Source organism: Lissotriton vulgaris, unplaced genomic scaffold, assembly GCF_964263255.1.
Source record: "Lissotriton vulgaris unplaced genomic scaffold, aLisVul1.2 SCAFFOLD_1907, whole genome shotgun sequence".
Taxonomy (NCBI): domain Eukaryota; kingdom Metazoa; phylum Chordata; class Amphibia; order Caudata; family Salamandridae; genus Lissotriton; species Lissotriton vulgaris.
In genome coordinates, this window is record NW_028250116.1 from 109,073 (window position 1) to 136,340 (window position 27,268).

A 27,268-nucleotide genomic window follows, 5' to 3' on the forward strand; every position below is an offset into this window, starting at 1 on the left:
AGCAACCTGACCCCAAACAGGCAGAGGTACAGTACTTTCGTCATGGATAGTAGTCAGCATGTACACATCTCTCTTGTCTGAAAACTTCACAGCCAGAAGCTCCCCACATCGCAATGCAGTAGACTGTCCCCTCACAAGCCTTTTGCAAACAAGTTCATTTGGGAAACCTTTCCGGTTACTGCGCATTGTGCCACAAGCAACAGTGCCCACTTTGGCCAACTCCTTGAACAACCGCACACCAGTGTAGAAGTTATCTACATACAAATGGTGGCCTTTGTGAAATAATCCTCTACCTAGTTCCCATACAATCGTCTCAGTCACTCCAAAAGTGGAAGGACAACCAGGAGGGTTAATGCTGGACTCCTTACCAGTGTACACCCTGAAATTGTAGACATATCCAGTCTCACTGTCACACAACATATACAGTTTGATTCCATAGCGTGCCCTCTTACTAGGAATGTACTGCCTAAAAACCAAGCGGCCCTTGAACAATAGCAAAGACTCATCCACTGCAATTTCTTTTCCAGGAGCAAAGATCTCAGAAAAACGATCAACAAAGTGATCAAGGACAGGCCGAATTTTAAACAGACGGTCACAATCAGGGTGATCGCGTGCCAAGGCTAAACCATTATCAACAAAATGCATCATCCGAAGAAGAAGCAAAAACCGATCACGACTTATGACTGCTGGATATATAGCTGTTGTCATCAAGGGACTAGTGGACCAATATGAAGACATTGATGGCTTCCTTAGCAAGCCCATCAAAAGAGTTAATCCCAAAAACTTCTTCATCTCTTCAACATTTGTGGGAGTCCACAGAGTAGCTCTAGAATGGGGCTTAAGCCTGGCACTATTGTCCCTCAAAAACTGTTCTGCATACAAATTGGTTTGGTCAACAATATTTTGCAAAAACACATCGTCCATAAACAACTGAAAAAAATTTATTGGCTGAAAATTCTCAGTATTCACTCTACACCCAGGAACACCAGTGAACTCTGGCAATGCCGGCTGCACCATGCCAGGGGGAACCCAGAGGCCATCCCCATGAACGGGGGGAGCAGCCACCTCAGCCTGCAGACCAGAAGCCACTTGTTGCTGTACACGTACGGGAAGCCTAACATCCACAGATACTTCTGGCTGCACATCACCAACAGAAAACATAGCATCCCCAGAAGACTTTTGCTGCACTACACCACCGGGAAACAAAGCAGGTCCAGATGCATCTTGCTGCTCTACAACAATGGGAAGCCTACCAGCCCCAGATGCCTCTTGCAGCACTTCACCAACGGAAAGCCCAGCAGCCTGAGAAGCTTCTTGCTGCACTACACCACCGGAAAACAAATCAGACCCTGATGCACCTTGCCGCTCTACAACAATAGGAGGCCTAACAGCACCAGATGCCGCTTGGCGCACCACAGCAATGTGAAGCCTTTTGGGCGCAGGCTGCAGCCCACCTGCCTCATGCCGACGTAAAAAGAAAGGATACCTTGCAGCCCTAGGAAGTAGCACAGCTGCCTCTTGGTCCACTACCGGCGCAACAATGTCCTCCGCTACCATAGACACTTCATCAGCACTAGAAGAAGATTCTTCATCCGATGATGATGAATGCAGGCAAAGAGAAAACTCACTGCCTGAATCTTCTCCACCAACCTCCAAATCCGAATCAGAGTCAGTCTCTGAACCATGGTCAGAGGAAGACTCAAAAAGCAAACTAAGAACCTGCTGAGCAGTAATCCTGCGACTAGCCATTATCCTTACAAAGAAAGACAGCACACACAAGTGAACAACAACCTACACTGTGCAAAGTAAGAAGTAAACAAGGTAAGGCTTTCACACAAAGATCAATACAATCCAAAACAATTTCACTCTTACCAAATACAGCTACACTCACCAGCACCTACTCTGCTGAGACACAGCAAAAAGAAATGATATCCCACTAGAAATAAAAGAAAAAAAAACAAATTAGAAATCAAAGTGCACATAAAACACTAATGCTGAAGAAAAAAAGAAACAGAGCCACTCAAAGTGATATAAGTACAACCTTTTTCAAAAAGACAAAAAACAAGGGAAAGTAGTACAAAATACATTCACTTACCAAGCACAAGCAACTACACAAGCTGCAAAACCAACAGTAACGGACCCGCAACCTACAACAATCCAAACAGCAAAAGCCTGGAACAAGGCAAAAATGGAGAAGATAAAAAAATTACTACCACATTTCACAAACAATATAACAATTGAAAAAACCACACACAAATTTGCCCCCCAAATTTACATTTGCACAGAGGGGCCATCAAATAGGGCAAAGACCAATTGGGATTAGATGAGGTTTAACATCAAGACACTGGTTAATTTTTTGAATTTATTTTACTGCCTAACCCCTTTGGTGCCAGTCGGTCTTCTGCTCCTACCAGTACCCCCATCACACGGGGGCAGTAAGGACATTCATACACCTTTCGTACGTGTGACACATACAAAACATTCACACCACCAGCCGCAGACCCATCACATTACAACACTCACACCAGCAGACAGCGCCATTCAAGGGCCCATCACTTTCACACACCCAAATATCTGCCACAGCAACTACACAAAATGATGGACTGAGTAGAGTGTCACTCAACTAGCAGTGTGTGTAGTGACCAACAGAAAGTAGGTACTCACACACCGCCAGCCGAGCGCCAGTCCACCCACACCACCATCCAAGCGACAGACCATGCACACTGCCAGCCAAACACCACTCCACGAACACCGCAAGCCAAGCACCACTCCACGCACACCGCAAGCAAAGCGCCACTCCACGCACACCGCAAGCCAAGCGCCACTCCACGCACACCATCCAGCCAAGCGCCACTCCACGCACACCATCCAGCCAAGCGCCACTCCACGCACACCATCCAGCCAAGCACCACTCCGTGCACAGACAGCCAAGTACTACTCCACGCACACCATCCAGCCATGCGCCACTCCACACACACCGCCAGCCAAGCACCACACCGCAAGCCAAGCGCCACTCCATGCACACCGCAAGCCAAGCACCACTCCACGCACACCGCAAGCCAAGCGCCACTCCACGCACACCGCAAGCCAAGCGCCACTCCACGCACACCGCAAGCCAAGCACCACTCCACGCACACCATCCAGCCAAGCGCCACTCCACACACACCACCAGCCAAGCACCACTCCGTGCACAGACAGCCAAGTACTACTCCACGCACACCATCCAGCCATGCGCCACTCCACACACACCGCCAGCCAAGCACCACACCGCAAGCCAAGCGCCACTCCACGCACACCGCCAGCCAAGCACCACTCCACACACACCGCCAGACAAGCAGCACTCCGTGCACAGACAGCCACGAACCACTCCACGCACACCATCCAGCCAAGCGCCACTCCACACACACCGCCAGCCAAACACCACTCCATGCACAGACAGACAAGTACCACTCCATGCACAGACAGCCAAGTACCACTCCACGCACACCATCCAGCCAAGCGCCACTCCACACACACCGCAAGCCAAGTGCCACTCCACGAACACCGCAAGCCAAGCGCCACTCCACGCACACCGCAAGCCAAGCGCCACTCCACGCACACCGCAAGCCAAGCACCACTCCACGCACATCGCAAGCCAAGCACCACTCCACGCACACCGCAAGCCAAGCGCCACTCCACGCACACCGCAAGCCAAGCACCACTCCACGCACACCATCCAGCCAAGCGCCACTCCACGCACACCATCCAGCCAAGCGCCACTCCACACACACTGCCAGCCAAGCACCACTCCGTGCACAGACAGCCAAGTACTACTCCACGCACACCATCCAGCCATGCGCCACTCCACACACACCGCCAGCCAAGCACCACACCGTTAGCCAAGCGCCACTCCACGCACACCGCAAGCCAAGCGCCACTCCATGCACACCGCAAGCCAAGCACCACTCCACGCACACCGCAAGCCAAGCACCACTCCACGCACACCGCAAGCACAGCGCCACTCCACGCACACCGCAAGCCAAGCGCCACTCCACGCACACCGCAAGCCAAGCACCACTCCACGCACACCATCCAGCCAAGCGCCACTCCACGCACACCATCCAGCCAAGCGCCACTCCACGCACACCATCCAGCCAAGCGCCACTCCACACACACCACCAGCCAAGCACCACTCCGTGCACAGACAGCCAAGTACTACTCCACGCACACCATCCAGCCATGCGCCACTCCACACACACCGCCAGCCAAGCCCCACACCGCCAGCCAAGCACCACACCGCCAGCCAAGCGCCACTCCACGCACACCGCAAGCCAAGCGCCACTCCATGCACACCGCAAGCCAAGCACCACTCCACGCACACCGCAAGCCAAGCGCCACTCCACGCACACCGCAAGCCAAGCACCACTCCACGCACACCGCAAGCCAAGCACCACTCCACGCACACCATCCAGCCAAGCGCCACTCCACGCACACCATCCAGCCAAGCGCCACTCCACGCACACCATCCAGCCAAGCGCCACTCCACACACACCACCAGCCAAGCACCACTCCGTGCACAGACAGCCAAGTACTACTCCACGCACACCATCCAGCCATGCGCCACTCCACACACACCGCCAGCCAAGCACCACACCGCCAGCCAAGCACCACACCGCCAGCCAAGCGCCACTCCACGCACACCGCAAGCCAAGCGCCACTCCATGCACACCGCAAGCCAAGCACCACTCCACGCACACCGCAAGCCAAGCACCACTCCACGCACACCGCAAGCCAAGCGCCACTCCACGCACACCGCAAGCCAAGCACCACTCCACGCACACCGCAAGCCAAGCACCACTCCACGCACACCATCCAGCCAAGCGCCACTCCACGCACACCATCCAGCCAAGCGCCACTCCACGCACACCATCCAGCCAAGCGCCACTCCACACACACCGCCAGCCAAGCACCACACCGCAAGCCAAGCACCACTCCACGCACACCGCCAGCCAAGCACCAGTCCACACACACCTCCAGCCAAGCACCACTCCACGCACAGACAGCCAAGTACCACTCCACGCACACCACCAGCCAAGCACCACTCCACGCACACCGCAAGCGCCACTCCACGCACACCGCCAGCCAAGCACCACTCCACGCACACCGCAAGCAAAGCGCCACTCCACGCACACCGCAAGCAAAGCACCACTCCGTGCACAGACAGCCAAGTACCGCTCCACGCACACCATCCAGCCATGCGCCACTCCACACACACCGCCAGCCAAGCAGCACTCCGTGCACATACAGCCAAGTACCACTCCACGCACACCATCCAGCCAAGCACCACTACACACACCGCCAGGCAAACACCACTCCGATTTGCCCCAAGGGGGGGCAGAAATTCAAAAACAATTACTTGCCACCAGGAAGAGACCCTTGCCCAAGGGGTCGCCTCCAAAACATATACATTGCCTCAAAACAGATCCCTGGTGCCAGTGGGGAATTTCTGCCCCCACCTGGGGGCAAAGCAACTAAAAAAACGGGCTGATTTGCCCCCCGGGGGGGCAGAAAAACAAAAATATTATCACAGCCCACCTGGAAGCGACCCTTGCCCAAGGGGTCGCTTCCTAAAAGCTAATTTCAAGATCCCTGGTGCTAGTGGGCATTTTCTGCCCCCCCCCCCGGGGGCAAAACGGCAAAAAAAAGGCCCTATTTGCCCCAAGGGGGGGGACAGAAAATAAACAACAAAATCAAGGCCCCCTGGAGGCGACCCTTACCCAAGGGGTCGCTTCCCAAAACAAACATGCACTAATAAAAAATCCCTGGTGCCAGTGGTTTATTTCTGCCCCCCCCGGGGGCAAAACGGCCGAAATAACGGCCCGATTTGCCCCCAGGGTCAGCAGAAAATCGAAAATAAAATGGCTGCCCACCTGGAAGCGACCCTTGCCCAAGGGGTCGCTTCCTAAAAGCTAATTTCACGATCCCTGGTGCTAGTGGGCATTTTCGGACCCCCCCGGGGGCAAAACGGCAAAAAAAACGGGCCGATTTGCCCCCAGGGGGGACAGAAAATAAACGACAAAATAAAGGCCCCCAGGAAGCGACCCTTACCCAAGGGGTCGCTTCCAAAAACAAACATTGCCAAAACAAATAATCCCTGGTGCCAGTGGTTTATTTCTGCCCCCCCTGGGGGCAAAACGGCCGAAATAACGGGCCGATTTGCCCCCAGGGGGTGCAGAAAATCGTCAAGAAAATGTCTGCCCACCTGGAAGCGACCCTTGCCCAAGGGGTCGCTTCCGAAAAGCTAAATTTACAATCCCTGGTGCTAGTGGGGGCATTTCCGCCGCACGATCGCGACGCTGTGCGCGATCGTGAGGCAGAAATGCCCTGCAAAGAGACTTCAGGGGAAAGGAAAATCTCTTTCCTCTCCCCTGATGCCTCTTTGCGGCCCCAAACCCCCGCCGGACACGAGAAACTCACCTTCTGTCCAGACGCGCAGGAAGCAAATGGCTTCCCGAGCGCAGGGAATCCCTGATGATGTCAGCGCGCGCTGTGCGCGCTGACGTCATCAGGGATTCCCAGGGGGGGGGGGGCGGGGGCGGCAGCGGAAGCTCTTCCGCTGCCGCCCTGAGCAAAACAACGAAGATCAGAGAACCTCGGGGGGAGCGCCAGCGCTTCCCCCGAGGGTGGGGCTCATGACGAGCTGGGCTCGTCATCAGCACACGACCACCGTGCACCATGACGAGCCCAGCTCGTCATCAGCATCGAAAGAGTTAAATTGCCGAATCATTTTGAGAAGGAATTTACATGTTGAAAGAGGTCTGGTAAATGGATCAATGGGTAATGTTGTTGATTTTGAGAAATACAGAAGTAGAGATGAAATTGAATTTTTAAAAATTAAATTTGATGGCATTGAGGAAGTACAGCTAATTGGTCGTTGCTCTGCTAGGTTTTTGCTTGTTAAAGACTTATATGTTCGCCGTAAGCAGTTTCCTGTTTGCTTGGCATATGCGGTGACAATCCATAAATCGTAAGGTTTAAGTGTAGACAGTGCATTGGTAAATATTGGCAGTTCTGTGTTCAAGGAGGGTATGGCATATGTGGCATTGTCACGAGGTAGAACTTTATCGGGATTGTACTTGATTGACTGTGATGTCACAAACATTTGTGCGGATCTAGATTGTGTTAAGGAATACAATAGGTTAAGAAGAGAGTATGCGCCACATTTGCCTCAATATCCTTTGTTTGAGAAACGTGTGGTAGGCCGGAAACGAAGAAATATCAGTAATAGTAGGGAGGTTGTAGCAAAAAGCCCAAAAGTCGATGAACCAAAAATTGTAAGCAGAAAGAAAATGGATTCTGTTGAAGATGTTGTCGGTTTTCAATTTGAAAACAGTTCTGATGTCAACTGCTATGCTAATGTAGTTGTTAATGTTGTCTTTTCACTAGAGACTTTAAAAGAACAGATTGTGATCAATTCGGAACAAAGTTTATGCTGTTTGTTGAATTCTGTGTTAGAGAAATGTAGCACTGATAGAAAAAAAGTAGAAAGTGTGTCTGAAGTTCGTTATCTGTTAGACGAATGTTCAGGTGAAACAGAATTCTCTGAAAATATTCAGCAGGATTGTCAGGAGTTTTTAATGTATATGCTTGATGTATTGCAAGATGAGGGTGTAGATGTAGATCACCTGTTTGGGCTTTCTTATCAATGGCAGCATGACTGCGAGAACTGTAGGGTATCAAGTACTACTAGTGTAGACTCAGAAAGATTTATATATTTAACTTTGCCAGACAGTAAATCAGTGTCCTTTAATAAGCTAGTAAAAGCAGCTGATCACAACATGGAGTGTAGCCAATGTAAATCTGAAATGATGTCAACATTATTTATACGAAGATATGGCCAGTATGTCATTTTAATGTTCCAACGATGTAGGCCTGATGGAACAAAATTGACAACTTTAATAAAATTGTTTGTTGCTTTGCAGTTGTCAATATCAGGAAGGACTTTTGTAACTGCAGCAATTATATATCATGACGGTCCTTCAACAACATCAGGACATTACACAGCTTATTTAAAGTCTAGAAACGGCTGGTCATTCTGCAACGATTCTGTTATAACTTTCAAAAAAAAATTGCCGTATGACCTTAAAAATTCTTACCTGGTGTTTTTAAAACCAAAATTTTAGGGAAAGAATCTCGGGATGTGCTCTGAGGAATTTCAAGAGGTTCATGGAGTAGAGGGAATGTAAGTCTGCAATGCTGTCTAGATTATTGGTCAAAACTTTTGATTATAATGTCATTTTAAAAATCCAACTATATAAACCTGATGCAAGTAAGTCTGCTTCATAGTAAGCAGTATCAGTGTCATAGGAAAAGTAGAACATGAGTGAGCAAGAAGGGTAAGATATTAGTAGTCCAGGATTGTGAAAGTAATCTTAAACGTTTTCTTTCTGAAACTTGCGAAAATAAAAAATGACGGAATTCCAAGAGTTGTAAATCGCTCTAACATGATTTGGCCTTGTGGAAACATGTGGTAGAATGTGAGAAGTCTTTTATCGTATGTAACATATTTTTCAAAACGATAGAGGTTTTCTTTCAGAAAGTGGCGGGCTGAAAATATTAATAGCACAACAGAGTGTAAGCTGTTCATAGGACATCCTTCGACGTCATGGAAAGTAAGTTAATTTTAAGGAGTTTTGAATTCTGATTTCTTATGTTGTATGGGTTTTTTAAACACAATCATTTTGATTGTGTTTTTTTTTCCCCGCTGTTACATGATGAATACCTTCAAGTCACTGATTTTAGTGAAATTTGATACATTCTGAGAACAGCAAAAATAAACCATTTAACATGTATAATTAATTCTCTACTTTTTGTACTTATGATATACATTTAGAAATGTGAGGTAGACATGGAGAAACTGAGGCTTCTGTAAGTGTCAAAGTTAATGCATACAGCGCTGCACTTCTGGGTACTGTTTTATTTTGAAACCTGAATAGGCCTCACCTCAAACAAACCTCTGGAAAGGACACATCTTATTTGCATCCTGAAAAAATCATTTAAAATGTTAGGGACAATTTTATGATGGCTTTACATCTCTTTTGCGCTGCCATTGCATCACTGTTGTGAGACATCAGCAGTGCAAAAGATGCACCATGTTCCAAAATAGGCCTCACTTCATCAGCATCAAGATACTGTTAGTTTAAAATATATATCTTTAGGACTGTGTAGGGGGCCTAGAGAAGCAGAGGCTTCTGTAAATGTCAAAGTTGTTGAAAAACTGTTTGTCCTTCAACCTTTTCCCTTGTCTTTTCTAATTTTTAAATACATGTTTTAATATTTTTCAAATGTTTGTTCTCTCTTTCACAGATTGAAAGTATGAAAAAAAATTGAATAAGTTAACAAGAATTATAAGGTAAATGTTTTCTACTCTTTTCGTTACAGTTCTATCACATTCACCTACTATAGGGCTTCAGACTATAGAGCTTTAAACAAAGTTTAACTAAATGTGGAAATTTGGAGCTGTGCCCGTGGCTTTTAGTTCAATGCGCAAGTGCATTGACCTAAAATGCGTGTGCACATTACCAAATCGCCGTCTGTTCCCTCAGGCGCACTCCTCCCACACCTTTGAAGTGAAGATTAGCTTCACTTCAAAGGCCCCGGCTGCTTTACACCCTCATTCTGCTGTCCCCGCTCCGTCCCCTCCCCTGTCCGCCGTGTGCATTTCTCGTCCCCCCCCACAGTAACGCCACTCACACACGCAACGCCACTCACACACGCAACGCCACTCACACACGCAACGCCACTCACACACACAACGCCACTCACACACACAACGTCACTCACACACACTACGCCACTCACACACGCAATTCATCCACGCAACGCCACTAATCCACGCAACGCCACTCATCCACGCAACGCCAATCATCCACACAACGCCAATCATCCACGCAACGCCACTCATCCACGCAACGCCACTCATCCATTTGCAAAACCAAAAGGACAAACTCTTCTATTGTGAGACCTATTGCATTTTCAATGCTTGATTCTTTCACTTCCTTATCTATTTTGTTTTCCACAATTATATCCTCTTCCATCTTTTCTTCGGTAAATAAATCTATTAAACAGCATCTCTGGTTTAGTCCCTATAGCTGTCTTTCTTTTAACATTACTCTCTGTTTACTTCCCTTGTGCTTACTCCCTTATTTTTTTTTAAAAAAATTTGGGGTTAGCTCCCGGTTCGCGTACCGGCGAGAGAACCGGAAAGCGAACTAAAAAAAAACAGCTTGCCAGAGTGTTACACTTTCTAGCAATTTTTGTATAAAGGGGAGGTAGTTCTGAAAAGAACTTTTTTTTAATGTTTTTGTAGTTTTATATTTTTTTTTTCTTTTTTGAACATTATTTGTTTTTTTTGTATTTTTTGAACAATTTTATGTTTTTTTTGTTTTTTTTGAAAGGGAAAGAACAAAAAACAGGCATTGAAAAGGGCTCAACAGGAGCAAAAAAAAAATTATTGCTTGGGGCGTTTAGAGCATTGGTGTTTTTCAAATGCTAAATTAATTAATTTAACACTCATATTAGCACATGAAATTAAAGTGCCACAATATAAACAAGTAAACTTCATATGAACAAAATTTTTTGGGATATTTGGCACTGTTTCTCGTGCCTCTGCAACCGTCAGAGAAATATCAGCTGATGTCCTGGCCACAGAAGTTGGAGGGTTCTCTTGCAGGTCACGCATCTCTGCCCGGCTATAATTTAGTGGATGCCACCTCTGCATATGACGGTGCATAGTGTGGTTCCCATAACTGTACTTTTTTTCAGTGCCCCTGGATAATTCATCTTGGCATATAAGGCACGTAACATAGCGTGCATTAACTTTTTTCTTTCCTGCTGGAATAGAAAAAAACTGCCAGATAAAACTATTTTTGTAATGAGATACCCGGGGTAACTCTTTCAAAAATCGTGGTGCCTCTTCTTCCTCTTCCTCTTCTGGATCCTCTTCCTCCTCTGGGTTTCCAAGGAACTGTGGAGGTGGTCCTCTCTTCTTATGAGGAGGTGGTGGTGGTGGTGGTGGGGGTCCAGCAGCTGCAGCTACTACTGAAGCCATTTTTTTCACAGAGCAAAATAGGTCTTCCTTTCTCAAAGTTGAAAGTCAGAGTGAGAAAAAAGGTGGGGGCTTTCATCATTTGGGAAAAAAATAGTTCTAAACCAAAGAAAAGTGTTATTTTTAGGTCACATGACCTAGTCTTACATCATTAGGAAACCAAAAGTGAAATGAACCAATGAAAAGTTTTATAAACAAGTCACATGACCTGTTCCGCTCATGTTACGCGCTGCGTGCCGCGCCCGGATCGCTTCCGGTTCGCGGTCCGAAGCACTTCCGGGAGCGCTAACGCAGCGCGTCATAAGACGCATTACGCTACAACGTGATATGTCGCGCTTCCGCGACGCGTCACGATGTTGATTTCTAATGCGGCAGTTGCGCAAACGGAACATTTACCGGTTAGCGGACCGGGTCGCGGCATCAAATTGAGCTAACGGAAAGCTTCCCGGTTTGCGAACCGGCAGCGAAACAAAAAAAAATAATTAAAAAAAATATATAAATAAAAACATTAAATTACAAAAATTTTAAATATATTTTTGAATTAGAATAAAAATACATTTTACAGCTTTTGATATTTGCTATTAAAAAACCATTGAAATTCACTGAAAAAACCATAGGTTATAGACCATATATAGTTAGGAATTAGCATTTGCAAAACCTTGAAAATTCACTGAAAAAACCATAGGTTATAGACCATATATAGTTAGGAATTAGCATTTACAAAACCATATTTTACTCACACAAAACCATTGAAATTTAATATATAGTTAGTTGCCCTAACTATATATCGCGCACCCGCAATCCACTGCTGATGATGTCACATATTACATCATTCATGACATGGTCAGTGACATCACTGATGGCATCACTGATGACATCTCAAATGACATCACTGATGACATCATCCAGTGACTGTATGTTGCAGTAAAGTAAAAATATGTCTTACATATTGAAGAATGAGTGGATGTTTAAGTGTCTGGATGAAGGATTTAGTAGGTGCATGACTGACTGTATGAGAGAGTGATTAAATGTGTGTCACTGAGTGATTGGGTTAGTGACTAAACTGTCTTATTTTGTGCATCATTATATCTGTTGTTCTGTATACTGCTGAATGTGTTGATCAGTAGCTATATGAGTAACTATATGGGTTATTGATTGTTTGCCCAAGTATTTGTATGGGAGACTGAGTATGTGTGTGAGTTGATGGAAGGTGTATGACTCTGTGCATAGATGTGTGAGCAGTTGATTCACTATATGTATGGGTTCAAAAGTGCATGTGGAAACAGCTGCATGGGCAGTTGACTGTGTGCATGAGTGTATTGCTGAGTGAATGGATATCTCAGTGCTACATGTCAAAGTAAGTACATATGTAAAACACAGTACATGTGAGAGTAGACATATATAAATAACTGTGCAGAAGAGCCAGTGAATGTGTGAGTGGCTGCATGGATCATTGAACACTTGTATCAGTGATTGTATAAGAGAGTAAAAATATGTTAGAATATGTTTGAATTAGTAAGGTGTGTATAACTGTAGAGTTGAGGAAATGGAGGTGTGATTGATTCTTTGAATGACTGAGTAGGTGCATGAGTAACTCCATGGATGAGTGACAATCTGTGAGTGTCTGTTTACACTGAGTGTATCTAAGGTTATATTAGAGTCTGAAGAGGTTCATCGTATTATCACATGAATGATATCATCAGTGATGTCATCAGTGATGTCATTTGAGATGTCATCAGTGATGTCATCAGTGATGTCACTGACCATGTCATGAATGATGTAATATGTGACATCATCAGCAGTGGATTGCGGGTGCGCGATATATAGTAAGGGCAACTAACTATATATGAAATTTCAATGGTTTTGTGTGAGTAAAATATGGTTTTGTAAATGCTAATTCCTAACTATATATGGTCTATAACCTATGGTTTTTTCAGTGAATATATATATATATATATATATATATATATACATATATATATATATATATATATATATATATACATATATATATATATATTCACTGAAAAAACCATAGGTTATAGACCATATATAGTTAGGAATTCGCATTTACAAAACCTTATTTTACTCACACAAAACCATTGAAATTCCATATATAGTTAGTTGCACTAACTATATATCGCGCACCCGCAATCCACTGCTGATGATGTCACATATTACATCATTCATGACATGGTCAGTGACATCACTGATGACATCACTGATGACATCTCAAATGACATCACTGATGACATCTCAAATGACATCACTGATGACATCACTGATGACATCTCATTTGACATTACTGATCACATCACTGATGATATCATTCATGTGATAATACGATGAACCTCTTCAGACTCTAATATAACCTTAGATACAATCAGTGTAAACAGACACTCACAGACTGTCACTCATCCATGGAGTTACTCACACACCTAGTCAGTCATGCAAAGAATCAATCACACCTCCATTTCCTCAACTATACAGTTATACAAACTTTACTTATTCAAACATATACTAACACATATTTACTCTCTTATACAATCCCTGATACAAGTTCACAATGATCCATACAGCCACTCACACATTCACTGGCTCTTATGCACAGTTATTTATATATGTCAACTCTCACATGTACTGTGTTTTACATATGTACTTACTTTGACATGTAGCACTGAGATATCCATTCACTCACCAATACACTCATGCACACAGTCAACCGCCCATACAGCTGTTTCCACATGCACTTTTGAAACCATACATCTAGTGAATCAACTGCTCACACATCTATGCACAGAGTCATACACCTCCCAGCCACCCACACACACACTCAGTCTCCCATACAAATACTTGGGCAACCAATCAATAACCCATATAGTTACTCATATAGCTACTTATCAACACATGCAACAGTTTACAGAACAACAGACATAATGATGCACAAATTAAGACAGTTTAGTCACTAACCCATGCACTCAGTGAGACACATTTAATCACTCACTCATACAGTCAGTCATGCACCTACTAAATCCTTCATCCAGACACTTATACATCCACTCATTCTTCAATATGTAAGACATATTTTAACTTTACAGAAACATACAGTCACTGGATGTTGTCATCAGTGATGTCATCAGTGATGTCATTTGAGATGTCATCAGTGATGTCATCAGTGATGTCACTGACCATGTCATGAATGATGTAATATGTGACATCATCAGCAGTGGATTGCGGGTGCGCGATATATAGTTAGTGCAACTAACTATATATGGAATTTCAATGGTTTTGTGTGAGTAAAATAAGGTTTTGTAAATGCGAATTCCTAACTATATATGGTCTATAACCTATGGTTTTTTCAGTGAATTTTCAAGGTTTTGCAAATGCTAATTCCTAACTATATATGGTCTATAACCTATGGTTTTTTCAGTGAATTTTCAAGGTTTTGTAAATGCTAATTCCTAACTATATATGGTCTATAACCTATGTTTTTTTTTCAGTGAATATATATATATACATACATATATAAACATATATCATCTGTATATCTATATAAATACAAACATAAATGCATGCATACATATACTTATATGCATACAGATGCATGTTATTTATAGTAAAGTTGAAAAAACACTAATAAAAGCAAAGCTAAAAAGCCACCTCATTACAAACAGAATGGCTTTAACTTAAACGAGGGCGAGATCTATTGCATTTTCAATGCTTGTTTACTTTGGTTCCATCAAGAAGGCATTCAGATGTGTCACACATTTGCCATAAATTCTGAATGTTAGCACTCTAGTTGCACATTAGATCACTGTAGTAAAGCTACTGCTCACCAGGGACGTCTGCTGCTGGTATTCAAAGTGCATGTTTCAGTCTGCATGTCAGAATTTTTTTAATGAAATAGAAGAGGATTTGAGAAGTCACTCAAAATGATCCCTAATTTTTCTTTCTGAAGCACTAATCATACTTTCTATGGCAAAATTAACCCCCTCATGTTGTTCCTTTTTAAATTGAGTGTTTTCAGACTTACCACTTCATTCCAATCAAGATGGCTTCTGGTGTGCCATACTTTTGTCATAAGTAAGACTGTTAGCGATCTAGTTGTTCTTTAGAACACTCTGGGACATTCTGTCATTGGGCTATACTTGGGGTACATCTGGGTGATATTTGGGCTACATTTAGGCTCTTTTGTCTCTGGTGGCCATCTTGGGAGACTGTATGTCAGAATTTTTTTAATGAAATTGAAGAGGGTTTGAGAAGTCACTCAAAATGTGCCCTAATTTTTCTTTCTGCAGCACTAATCATAATTCATATGGCAAAATATACCCCCTCATTTTGTTCCTTTTTAAATTAAATGTTTTAAGAGTTACCACTTTATTCCAATCAAGATGGCTTCAGGTGTGCCATACCTTTGTAATAAGTAGGACTGTTAGCGCTCTAGTTGTTCTTTAGAACACTCTGGGACATTCTGTCATTGGGCTATACTTGGGCTACATCTGGGTGATATTTGGGCTACATTTGGGCTCTTTTGTCTCTGGTGGCCATTTTGGGAGACTGCATGTCTGAATTTTTTAATGAAATAGAAGAGGATTTGAAAAGTCACTCAAAATGTGCCCTAATTTTTCTTTCTGCAGCACTAATAATACCTTCTATTGCATAATATACCCCCTCATTTTGTTCCTTTTTAAATTAAATGTTTTAAGAGTTACCACTTTATTCCCATCACGATGGCTCCAGGTGTGCTATACCTTTGTAATAAGTAGGACTGTTAGCGCTCTAGTTGTTCTTTAGAACACTCTGGGACATTCTGTCATTGGGCTATACTTGGGCTACATCTGGGTGATATTTGGGCTCCATTTGGGCTCTTTTGTCTCTGGTGGCCATTTTGGGAGACTGCATGTCAGAATGTTTTAATGAAATAGAAAAGGATTTGAGAAGTCACTCAAAATGTGCCCTAATTTTTCATTCTGCAGCACTAATCATACTTTCTATGGCAAAATATACCCCCTCATGTTGTTTCTTTTTAAATGAAATGTTTTAAGAGTTACCACTTTATTCCAATCAAGATGGCTTCAGGTGTGCCATACCTTTGTAATAAGTAGGACTGTTAGCGCTCTAGTTGTTCTTTAGAACACTCTAGGAGGCTGCAGTAGAACACAAAGGAATCAACTGACAGTCTCTGTCCTTGTTGGATGTACATGTTTTACTGAGAATGTCAGACTTCATTTTCACATGACTGAGAAAGATAATGTGAATTTACAGAAAATATGCTTTCAGTTTAGCTTATAGATCCCCTTCCAAACCACTGTGGGAAAATCATGAGATATTAGTTTTCTTTCAAACAATATTCATGATATCACAGCAGAAGGTTTTTTCACATGGTAAAATCACCTTAGAACCCACCACAATTCCTAAAACGAGTATGGTACCATCAACAAATGATTTATAATGTAACTAAAGTCCTAAAACCCTCTATTAACTACAATGCTTTTTAATGAGGTGCTATCATGTATATTGGTCCCAAGATGGCTGCCAACACTTCTTGGATGAAGTGCTGACAGCCAATCAGATCAGATGTGTGGTTAGGCTCCGCCCAGATATATATCATTTTTTTGAACCTAAATTACTCAAAATCCACTGGAGCACATATATTGAGACCTAGCAAAGGCACATCGGGCTAACAGTCCCTACAATTTTGCCAAGTTTCGTGCAAATCCATTCAGCCGTTCGAGCTAAAAGTGAGGCCAACCGCCCTATGGAAATTAACATGGGAAAAACACGTTTTGGGACCCCCCTTTTTTCTCGGCCCCCCCCTTGATGAAACCCCCCCAAATTGTCAGGGGCTGCTCAGAAACAAAATGTTCAATTTTCCTGAAAATTTCAGCCAATTTCGTCCACAAACGCCAAAGTTATTAGACATAGAATTTTCAAAAATCCCATAGAGAAAAAATCCTAACTATATATACCTACTGGCGACCGCCAGGAAAATATATATATATATATATATATATATATATATATATATATATATATATATATATATATATATATATATATATATATATATATATATATATTACCTACTGGCGGTCGCCAGTAGGTAGTTATAGTTAGGATTTTTTTCAATGTTAAATCTCAAAATTCTATTTCGAATAACTTTGGCACTGGTTGACGAATCTGCTTGAATATTTCTTCAAAATGGCCTTGTCGAGCTCCGGTCCTTCCCTGAAAGTTTGGGGGGGATTCATCAAGCGGGGGCCGAGATAAAAGGGGGGTCCCAAAACGCGTTTTCCCCATGTTAATTTCTATAGGGCGGTCGATTTCACTTTTAGCCCGAACGGCTGAATAGATTTCCACCAAATTTGGCAACATTGTAGGGACTGGTAGCCCAATGTGCCTTTGCTATGTCTCAAGATATGTGCTCCAGTGGATTTTGAGTAATTTAGGTTAAAAAAAATATATATATCTATAGGCGCGCTCCGGTGCGCGCACCGGGGAGCGCACCAGGCGCGACACGCGACTTGCGGGCGGAAAGCTGATTGGCTCACGGGTGTCTGTAAACATTCGAAACAGTCCGGAGCGGCCGCCATCTTGTGTCTCGGTAGGATCGAGACACAAGAGGTGACATAAAAAAAGGGAGAAATGACTATAAGGGGGCAGGGTAGACCCCCTCCTGACCCCCTAGGTTTAATGTGGGGGCTAAAATAGGGTCCCGCGGGGCATTTAAAAAAATATTTTTTTTCGATTTGCGTGGGGGGAGCGCCCGGTACGCGCTCCGGGAAGCGCACCGGGGAGCAAAGTACGGGGAAAATCCAGGACCTTATTTATGAAGGCCTTGCGACAGTTTTGCGCCACCTGTGCGTCACTTTTTGTGACGCACCAGCGGTGTAAAAAAATGCGCATCGTTGCGCTATATTTAAAAAGTGACGCATCTAGGTAGATGGGTTACTTTTTAAAACCCTGCACCACATTATACTTGCGTCAGGTATAATGTATGCAGAGGGGGCGCTCCCCCGCAAAAAGCTTGGTAATAGCGACGCAGTGAAATCTATGAGATTTCACTGCGTCACTTCTAGGATGCTGTTGTGTCAAAATCTTGCGCCTGCCTCACAGCAGGTGTAAGACTGACGCAAGACCATTCACAAGGTGCTTTCCCCATGTGAAAGGACGCATTACTGGAGTTGCGTCACTTTTGTGATGCACTCCAGCAATGCGTTACTTTTGTGTTTACAGATACGTCAGAAATACTGACGTATCTGTAACTCCTTGCGACATGATTCATCATACATTAAATATGACACATCTGGAATGTCGTAGGGAGTGCGCACAGAAAAGTGACGCATCTCACCAGCGGTGTAAAAAAATGCGCCTCGTTGCGCTATATTTAAAAAGTGACGCATCTAGGTAGATGGGTCACTTTATAAAACCCTGCGCCACATTATACCTGCGTCAGGTATAATGTATGAAGAGGGGGCGTTCCCCCGCAAAAAGCTTCGTAATATCGACGCAGTGAAATCTATGAGATTTCACTGCGTCACTTTTAGGATGCTGTTACGTCAAAATCTTGCGCCTGCCTCACAGCAGGTGTAAGACTGACGCAAGACCTTTCACATGGTGCTTTCCCTATGTGAAAGGACGAATTACTGGAGTTGCGTTACTTTTGTGACGCAATTCACAAATGCGTCACTTTTGTGTTTACAGATACGTCAGAAATACTGATGTATCTGTAACTCCTTGCGACATGATTCGTCATACATTAAATATGACACATCTGGAATGTCGTAAGGAGTGCGCACAGAAAAGTGACGCATCGCACCAGCGGTGTAAAAAAATGCGCCTCGTTGCGCTATATTTAAAAAGTGACGCATCTAGGTAGATGGGTCACTTTTTAAAACCCTGCGCCACATTATACCTGCGTCAGGTATAATGTATGCAGAGGGGGCGTTCCCCCGCAAAAAGCTTCGTAATAGCGACGCAGTGAAATCTATGGGATTTCACTGCGTCACTATTAGGATGCTGTTGCGTCAAAATCTTGCGCCTGCCTCACAGCAGGTGTAAGACTGACGCAAGACCTTTCACATGGTGCTTTCCCTATGTGAAAGGACGCATTACTGGAGTTGCGTTACTTTTGTGACGCAATTCACAAATGCGTCACTTTTGTGTTTACAGATATGTCAGAAATACTGACGTATCTGTAACTCCTTGCCACATGATTCGTCATACATTAAATATGACACATCTGGAATGTCGTAAGGAGTGCGCACAGAAAAATGACGCATCGCACCAGCGGTGTAAAAAAATGCGCCTCGTTGCGCTATATTTAAAAAGTGACGCATCTAGGTAGATGTGTTCTTCTCCTTACTTTCTTTCCTAACACTCACCTTCTTTCAGTCCTCCTACTTCACTTCCTTTCTCCTCTCATACCTTTCTGTTCTTTCTTACTCATTCTCCTTTTCATTATCAATGCACTCTATTTCACTTACTCTTTTTTCATTTTTTTTAGAATATAGCCCTTTGATGTGAATTGGAGGTAGTTCTGAAAAGAACTTTTGGTTTTCTTCTTTTTTCTAAACAGGAACAAAAACAGGGAATAGAAACTGCTCAACAGGAGCAAACAAACCAAAAAGAATTAGGGGTGGGAAGAGCAGCGATGGTTTTCTAATGCTCGAACCATGAGCTGTACACTTTGTTCTCCAAAGGTAAGCAGTTGATTGCAGTATCTGCATCTGAGGGCACCATGGTTAAAAGCAGGTTGAATGTTCAGAACCAGCTCTTGTGATCTCCCCCTCCCAGAAGAAGTTGCTCCTCCGGTTGATGTAGAGGCCCCATCACTGGGAACCTCTTGTGCCAGAGCCCTGACACTTTCCCGGGCAAAATTCTGGGGGTGCTTCCTCTCCACATGTCGGATCCTCGTGTGGTTTCCAAATGAGTACTTTTTTAAGGGGTTACCCCGCGACAGCACTTCTTTGCAGATCTTGCACTCCACTTTTGGAGCATTCACCTTTTTTTGATTAGGTGGGATTTTAAAAAATTTCCAAATAAAATGTTCCTTAGCTTTTCGTTGAGGAGGCTCTTCATTAATGAGTTCTGGTTCTTCATCACTGCTGGATTGTCTGGCAGCCACGGTAAAACCAAGAAATATCCAGAAGCAAAAAGGCAGGTCTTGCAGTCACAAAAGTGAAAGAAGAAGTGAAGGAAATGGGTGGGGATTTCATTCTTTGTAAAAAAAACTGTTAGCAACCAATGAAAAGTGTTATTTTAAGGTCAAATGACTTGACGCGCTGACGCTGCACGCACCGGAGCGCTTCCGGGGCGCATACGCGGCGTGAACGTAGGCGCTTCCGGGGGCGTACACGCGGCGCGAACATAGGCGCTTCCGAGGGCGCTTACGTTGCGCGCCGAAGTGACGTCATCATACTTTTACGGAAATGCATAATCATTTTCCTCATAAAAAAAAACTGCTTTTATTTGTATGGTACGAAATGTTTTGCATTGTTATTAACTTTTCATTCTTATTTTTTTCACGAACGAAAGTAGCGCTCTGGGTGCGCTTTCCGGAGAGCTTACCAGTTAGCTTACCGGAAAGCTTACCGGAGAGCTTACCGTAGAGCTTACCGGAGCGCGCACCCAGAGCGCCCCAGGAAAAAATGATATAAAAAAAAACTCAAAAATTAATACTTACACAAAACATAGGTTAGAAACTCGATATAGAAAGGAATTAGCATTTAAAAAACCTATGAAATTCACTGAAAAAACCATAGGTTTCACACCAGTTATAGTTAGGAATTAGCATTTAAAAAACCTATTAAATTCACTGAAAAAACCATAGGTTTCACACCAGTTATAGTTAGCTGGAAATTTTATTGACATAAAACCATTGAAATTCCCACGTTATAGTTAGTTGGCATCACTATAACTTGCGCGCCTGCAATGCACTGCTGATGACGTCACATATTACATCACTCATGACATGGTCAGTGACATCACTCATGACATCACTGATGACACCATCCTTGTGACAGAGTGACAGACCTCCTTTCAGTGTAATGTAAGCCTTGAAACACATATTCAAGAATAGTATTTAACATTTTCAAAAAAGTGGAGATACCCATACCAGTTACAATAAACAATTCAGTAATTCCACCATCTATATACACATCCACTCATTCACAAACAGTTCTATATAGTCACTCATACATATACTCACTCATATGTAGTGATACACCTATACATCCTGTTACACACCGACAGTCATCCAAAAGTTACTCACACACATATTCACACATGCAAAAAAAGTAATGAACATTCATTTATTTGCATATACAGCTATACACACACTACCACTTTACTTCTAAGAATACTTACACATACTTACTCTCTTAAACAATCACTTATATAAACACATACTAATTTAAACAGGAACTCTTATAATCTCTCACTCTCACATATACTCAGTTTTATAAATCAATACTCACATATACTAGATTAAAACATATGTCGTTACTGAAAAAGACAATAGTGAGACAGTTGTTTACTCACTAACATACACATATACACACTCATACATCCATACAGTCCTGTACATATGCTGTCTTCAAAACAAATACAAACAGTGAGTCAGTCACCAACCCATACAGCCACTTATACACAAAGTGAAACACTGATACATACATTTCAATATATAAAAGTTACTTGCTAATATATGTATTCACTAAGATACACTTAATAAGGCAGTTAACCAATCAATTCTTTTAAAAACAAACATACATTTACACACTTATTTAACCATTTATTCTTCCATTGTACTTTACAAATACATATAAAAAAAAAATTATTTTTCAGAAAGACACATATTCACTGGATGGTGTCATCAGTGATGTCATGAGTGATGTCACTGACCATGTCATGAGTGATGTAATATGTGACGTCATCAGCAGTGCATTGCAGGCGCGCAAGTTATAGTGAGTCCAACTAACTATAACGTGGGAATTTCAATGGTTTTATGTCAATAAAATTTCCAGCTAACTATAACTGGTGTGAAACCTATGTTTTTTTCAGTGAATTTAATAGGTTTTTCAAATGCTAATTCCTAACTATAACTGGTGTGAAACCTATGGTTTTTTCAGTGATATATATATGTATATTTATTTTTGATACTTCGGATATTTATGATGGTTTTAATTAAGGATTGATCCTGGCAACTATTAAGTCTTATAAACTGATTTTACTGCCCTGTCAATACCATGCACTTTAAGTTTAGAATACAATATTCTCATGATTGAATGTAGCCTTGCTGGCAAACTCTGATGATTTTCACTTATACTTATCACTTATATGTTTGGAGCACTACTTAATTTGATCTAGGCACTTGATAAGCTTAATGGGAATAATATGAAGACTTGATTAAGGTACTAATGGCATTTATGCTGGAATAACTCAGCTAGAAGATGAGAAGCTAGCGGAGCATATTCAATTTTTGGAATAATTGAATCAATTTGAAAATGCTATTTCGGAAATTTCCATATTGTATAATTTTACTTGACTGTATTTTACAGCCAATATGTTTCTCACATGCAGTATGTACCAAACGAAAGTATGTCTTCTATGTCCATTAAGGGGCTGCTATTGCACATGCACTTTAAAAAGCGATTGGAGAAGCCTTTAGGCTGTCATGTGATCAAGGGAGGGATCTACCGAAACGCGTAATGGCGGCAATGGCTAATTAAAGAGTTTGCACGAATTGTGGGTCCACGCTCGTTCTTTCCGCGTTTGGAGTGGAGTGAAGGCGAGATAATCTGGAGATGCCTTTTGTCGTGCCTTTTTTCTTGAAAATGGGAGCAGGCGCTGTTTCTATGTAATGTCAGCAATCTGGGGGCTGACTGACGACACCCCCTCTCGTTCAGGAGCACCGTGTATAAAACCAGAACTCTTCGGTAACCGGCATTTCCTGCACTACACGGAGCCCCCCCAGCAGCTAAACTCACCACGCTGGCTGTAATTGCTGCAAGGGGAAAGAGGAGGCAATACGTATTGCCTGTCACAAGGGATCCACAAAAGACTTTTTTTCACTCTTCGGGGCACTGGAGCTGGCGTGTGGCCCCGGTCCATATTTTGGAGCATCACTGGGTGTTCGGATTGCATCTATCACTTTATAGATCTCCGACAGGACTCCATATACCAGCATGCTTCTGCTCTGGAGAGGCGGAGCGTGTGGACAATACACCTTTAAATAAAAGAGGGGTGTAATAACTTTACCAGGGACGGCTTCCACCTCACCTGTACCCTGTCGGACATCCTGGAAGAGCGAGCAGGCCGTGAAATCTGGCACTGATGATAGCCTGAGGAGGCTGAAACGCGTCTGCAATTAAGGTTTATGGACTGCCAGCACTGCGCACAGACCATCATTAAAGTGCTTTCAAAGATCCCGGAGGAGTGTCGTGCCTTTTTTCTTGAAAATGGGAGCAGGCGCTGTTTCTATATAATGTCAGCAATCTGGGCGCTGACTGACGACACCCCCTCTCGTTCAGGAGCACCGTGTATAAAACCAGAACTCTTCGTTAACCGGCATTTCCTGCACTACACGGAGCCCCCCCAGCAGCTAAACTCACCACACTGGCCGTAATTGCTGCAAGGGGAGAGAGGAGGCAATACGTATTGCCTGTCACAAGGGATCCACGAAAGACTTTTTTTCACTCTTCGGGGCACTGGAGCTGGCGTGTGGCCCCGGTCCATATTTTGGAGCATCACTGGGTGTTCGGATTGCATCTATCACTGTATAGATCTCCGACTGGACTCCATATACCAGCATGCTTCTGCTCTGGAGAGGCGGAGCGCGTGGACAATACACCTTTAAATGAAGGAGGGGTGTGATAACTTTACCAGGGATGGCTTCCACCTCACCTGTACCCTGTTGGACATCCTGGAAGAGCGAGTAGCCCGTGAAATCTGGCACTGATGAAAGCCTAAGGAGGCTGAAACGCGTCTGCCATTAAGGTTTATGGACTGCCAGCACTGCGCACAGACCATCATTAAAGTCCTTTCAAAGATCCCGGAGGAGTGTCGTGCCTTTTTTCTTGAAAATGGGAGCAGGCGCTGTTTCTATATAATGTCAGCAATCTGGGCGCTGACTGACGACACCCCCTCCTGTTCAGGAGCACCGTGTATAAAACCAGAACTCTTCGGTAACCGGCATTTCCTGCACTACACGGAGCACCCCCAGCAGCTAAACTCACCACACTGGCCGTAATTGCTGCAAGGGGAGAGAGGAGGCAATACGTATTGCCTGTCACAAGGGATCCACGAAATACTTTTTTTCACTCTTCCGGGCACTGGAGCTGGCGTGTGGCCCCTGTCCATATTTTGGAGCATCACTGGGTGTTCGGATTGCATCTATCACTGTATAGATCTCCAACTGGACTCCATATACCAGCATGCTTCTGCTCTGGAGAGGCGGAGCACATGGACAATACACCTTTAAATGAAGGAGGGGTGTAATAACTTTACCAGGGATGGCTTCCACCTCACCTGTACCCTGTTGGACATCCTGGAAGAGCGAGTAGCCCGTGAAATCTGGCACTGATGAAAGCCTAAGGAGGCTGAAACGCGTCTGCCATTAAGGTTTATGGACTGCCAGCACTGCGCACAGACCATCATTAAAGTCCTTTCAAAGATCCCGGAGGAGTGTCGTGCCTTTTTTCTTGAAAATGGGAGCAGGCGCTGTTTCTATATAATGTCAGCAATCTGGGCGCTGACTGACGACACCCCCTCTCGTTCAGGAGCACCGTGTATAAAACCAGAACTCTTCGGTAACCAGCATTTCCTGCACTACACGGAGCCCCCCCAGCAGCTAAACTCACCACGCTGGCTGTAATTGCTGCAAGGGGAAAGAGGAGGCAATACGTATTGCCTGTCACAAGGGATCCACAAAAGACTTTTTTTCACTCTTCGGGGCACTGGAGCTGGCGTGTGGCCCCGGTCCATATTTTGGAGCATCACTGGGTGTTCGGATTGCATCTATCACTTTATAGATCTCCGACAGGACTCCATATACCAGCATGCTTCTGCTCTGGAGAGGCGGAGCGCGTGGACAATACACCTTTAAATGAAAGAGGGGTGTAATAACTTTACCAGGGACGGCTTCCACCTCACCTGTACCCTGTCGGACATCCTGGAAGAGCGAGCAGCCCGTGAAATCTGGCACTGATGATAGCCTGAGGAGGCTGAAACGCGTCTGCCATTAAGGTTTATGGACTGCCAGCACTGCGCACAGACCATCATTAAAGTCCTTTCAAAGATCCCGGAGGAGTGTCGTGCCTTTTTTCTTGAAAATGGGAGCAGGCGCTGTTTCTATAAATTGTCAGCAATCTGGGCGCTGACTGACGACACCCCCTCTCGTTCAGGAGCACCGTGTATAAAACCAGAACTCTTTGGTAACCGGCATTTCCTGCACTACACTGAGCCCCCCCAGCAGCTAAACTCACCACACTGGCCGTAATTGCTGCAAGGGGATTGAGGAGGCAATACGTATTGCCTGTCACAAGGGATCCACGAAAGACTTTTTTTCACTCTTCGGGGCACTGGAGCTGGCGTGTGGCCCCGGTCCATATTTTGGAGCATCACTGGGTGTTCGGATTGCATCTATCACTGTATAGATCTCCGACTAGACTCCATATACCAGCATGCTTCTGCTCTGGAGAGGCGGAGCGCGTGGACAATACACCTTTAAATGAAGGAGGGGTGTAATAACTTTACCAGGGACGGCTTCCACCTCACCTGTACCCTGTCGGACATCCTGGAAGAGCGAGCAGCCCGTGAAATCTGGCACTGATGAAAGCCTAAGGAGGCTGAAACGTGTCTGCTATTAAGGTTTATGGACTGCCAGCACTGCGCACAGACCATCATTAAAGTCCTTTCAAAGATCCCGGAGGAGTGTCATGCCTTTTTTCTTGAAAATGGGAGCAGGCGCTGTTTGAATATATATATGTGCGAAAGGCCTCCCACAGCAAGTACGTTCCCAGGAACCACAAAAAGACTCGCACACCAGGGTCCGTGTAGAAAATTGCATTTATTGGCGACGCGTTTCGACCAGACGGTCTTCTTCGTTAGCCGGTATATATAACACCTAATGGCAGTCGCCAGTAGGTAGTTATAGTTAGGACCTAGTTTCCATTTTTTGTTTTCCCAATAACTTTGGTGCCGGTTGACAAATCTTTGCGAAATTTCCAAAACGTATGGTCTGCTCCGGTCTGCTCCTATCTTAAAATTTTGGGGTGATTTGGCAAGTGTGGGCAGAGAAAAAAGTGGATCCCAAAAAGTGTTTTCTCGATGTTAAATCCCATAGGAAACTCTAGACGTGGCTACAGCCCAAACTGCTGAATGGAATTACACCAAATTTGTAAGTATGGGTGCAAAATCCGCTCCACTTGTGAAATTTGTGAATTTTCGGCAATTTCGCGCTACTCGAATCTCGCGAAATTGCCTAGAAATTTGCGAATTCGCGAACGGGCGGAATTTTTTTTTTGGCCCACAGGAAGCACAGTTAAGGCAGGTGCTCGAGTTAAAGATAACTTTGTAACCATTTTAGAATGGCGCCGGCAAGCTGTCAAAGTGCTTGCTGCCGCCATTCTAAAATGGTTACAAAGTTATCTTCAACTTGTGCACCTGCCTTAACTCTGTAAGTGCTTCTTGTCGGCCAAAAATTAAACCTCAACGGGAAGCACTTACAGATATAAATAAAGCAGGTGCCCGAGTTGAAGCTCAAATTCAGTAACGTTTTAATGAGCCCAAAACATTAGTGAGCACGGTAGAGGCTGGGCAAGTGTGCTTTAACCCCATATCTGCCGTTGAAAATTATCTGTAATACCCGATGGAGGTCTTTGCATCACTGAGTTTCTCGAGCGCAATCCCCGTTCCTGTGACCAGGAGGCTGATTTCTCCTCACCTGCTGCCCTGCTCACTCTCTGACCCTTTTAACACAAGAGGCATGTTGACACCATAGAAGCCCCGCACCACACACTAGCGGTACCAAACGTCTTCCCGCCCTTTCCCAACTATGATGGACAGCTCAATCAAGGGACCTCAGTGCCTTTTGGCACTGTGGCAAAGTTACAGGCACACATGGTCAGTGGAGACAAATCTTCTGGCCCTACGCAGCTCCAGTGTAGGAAAAGCACTATCATT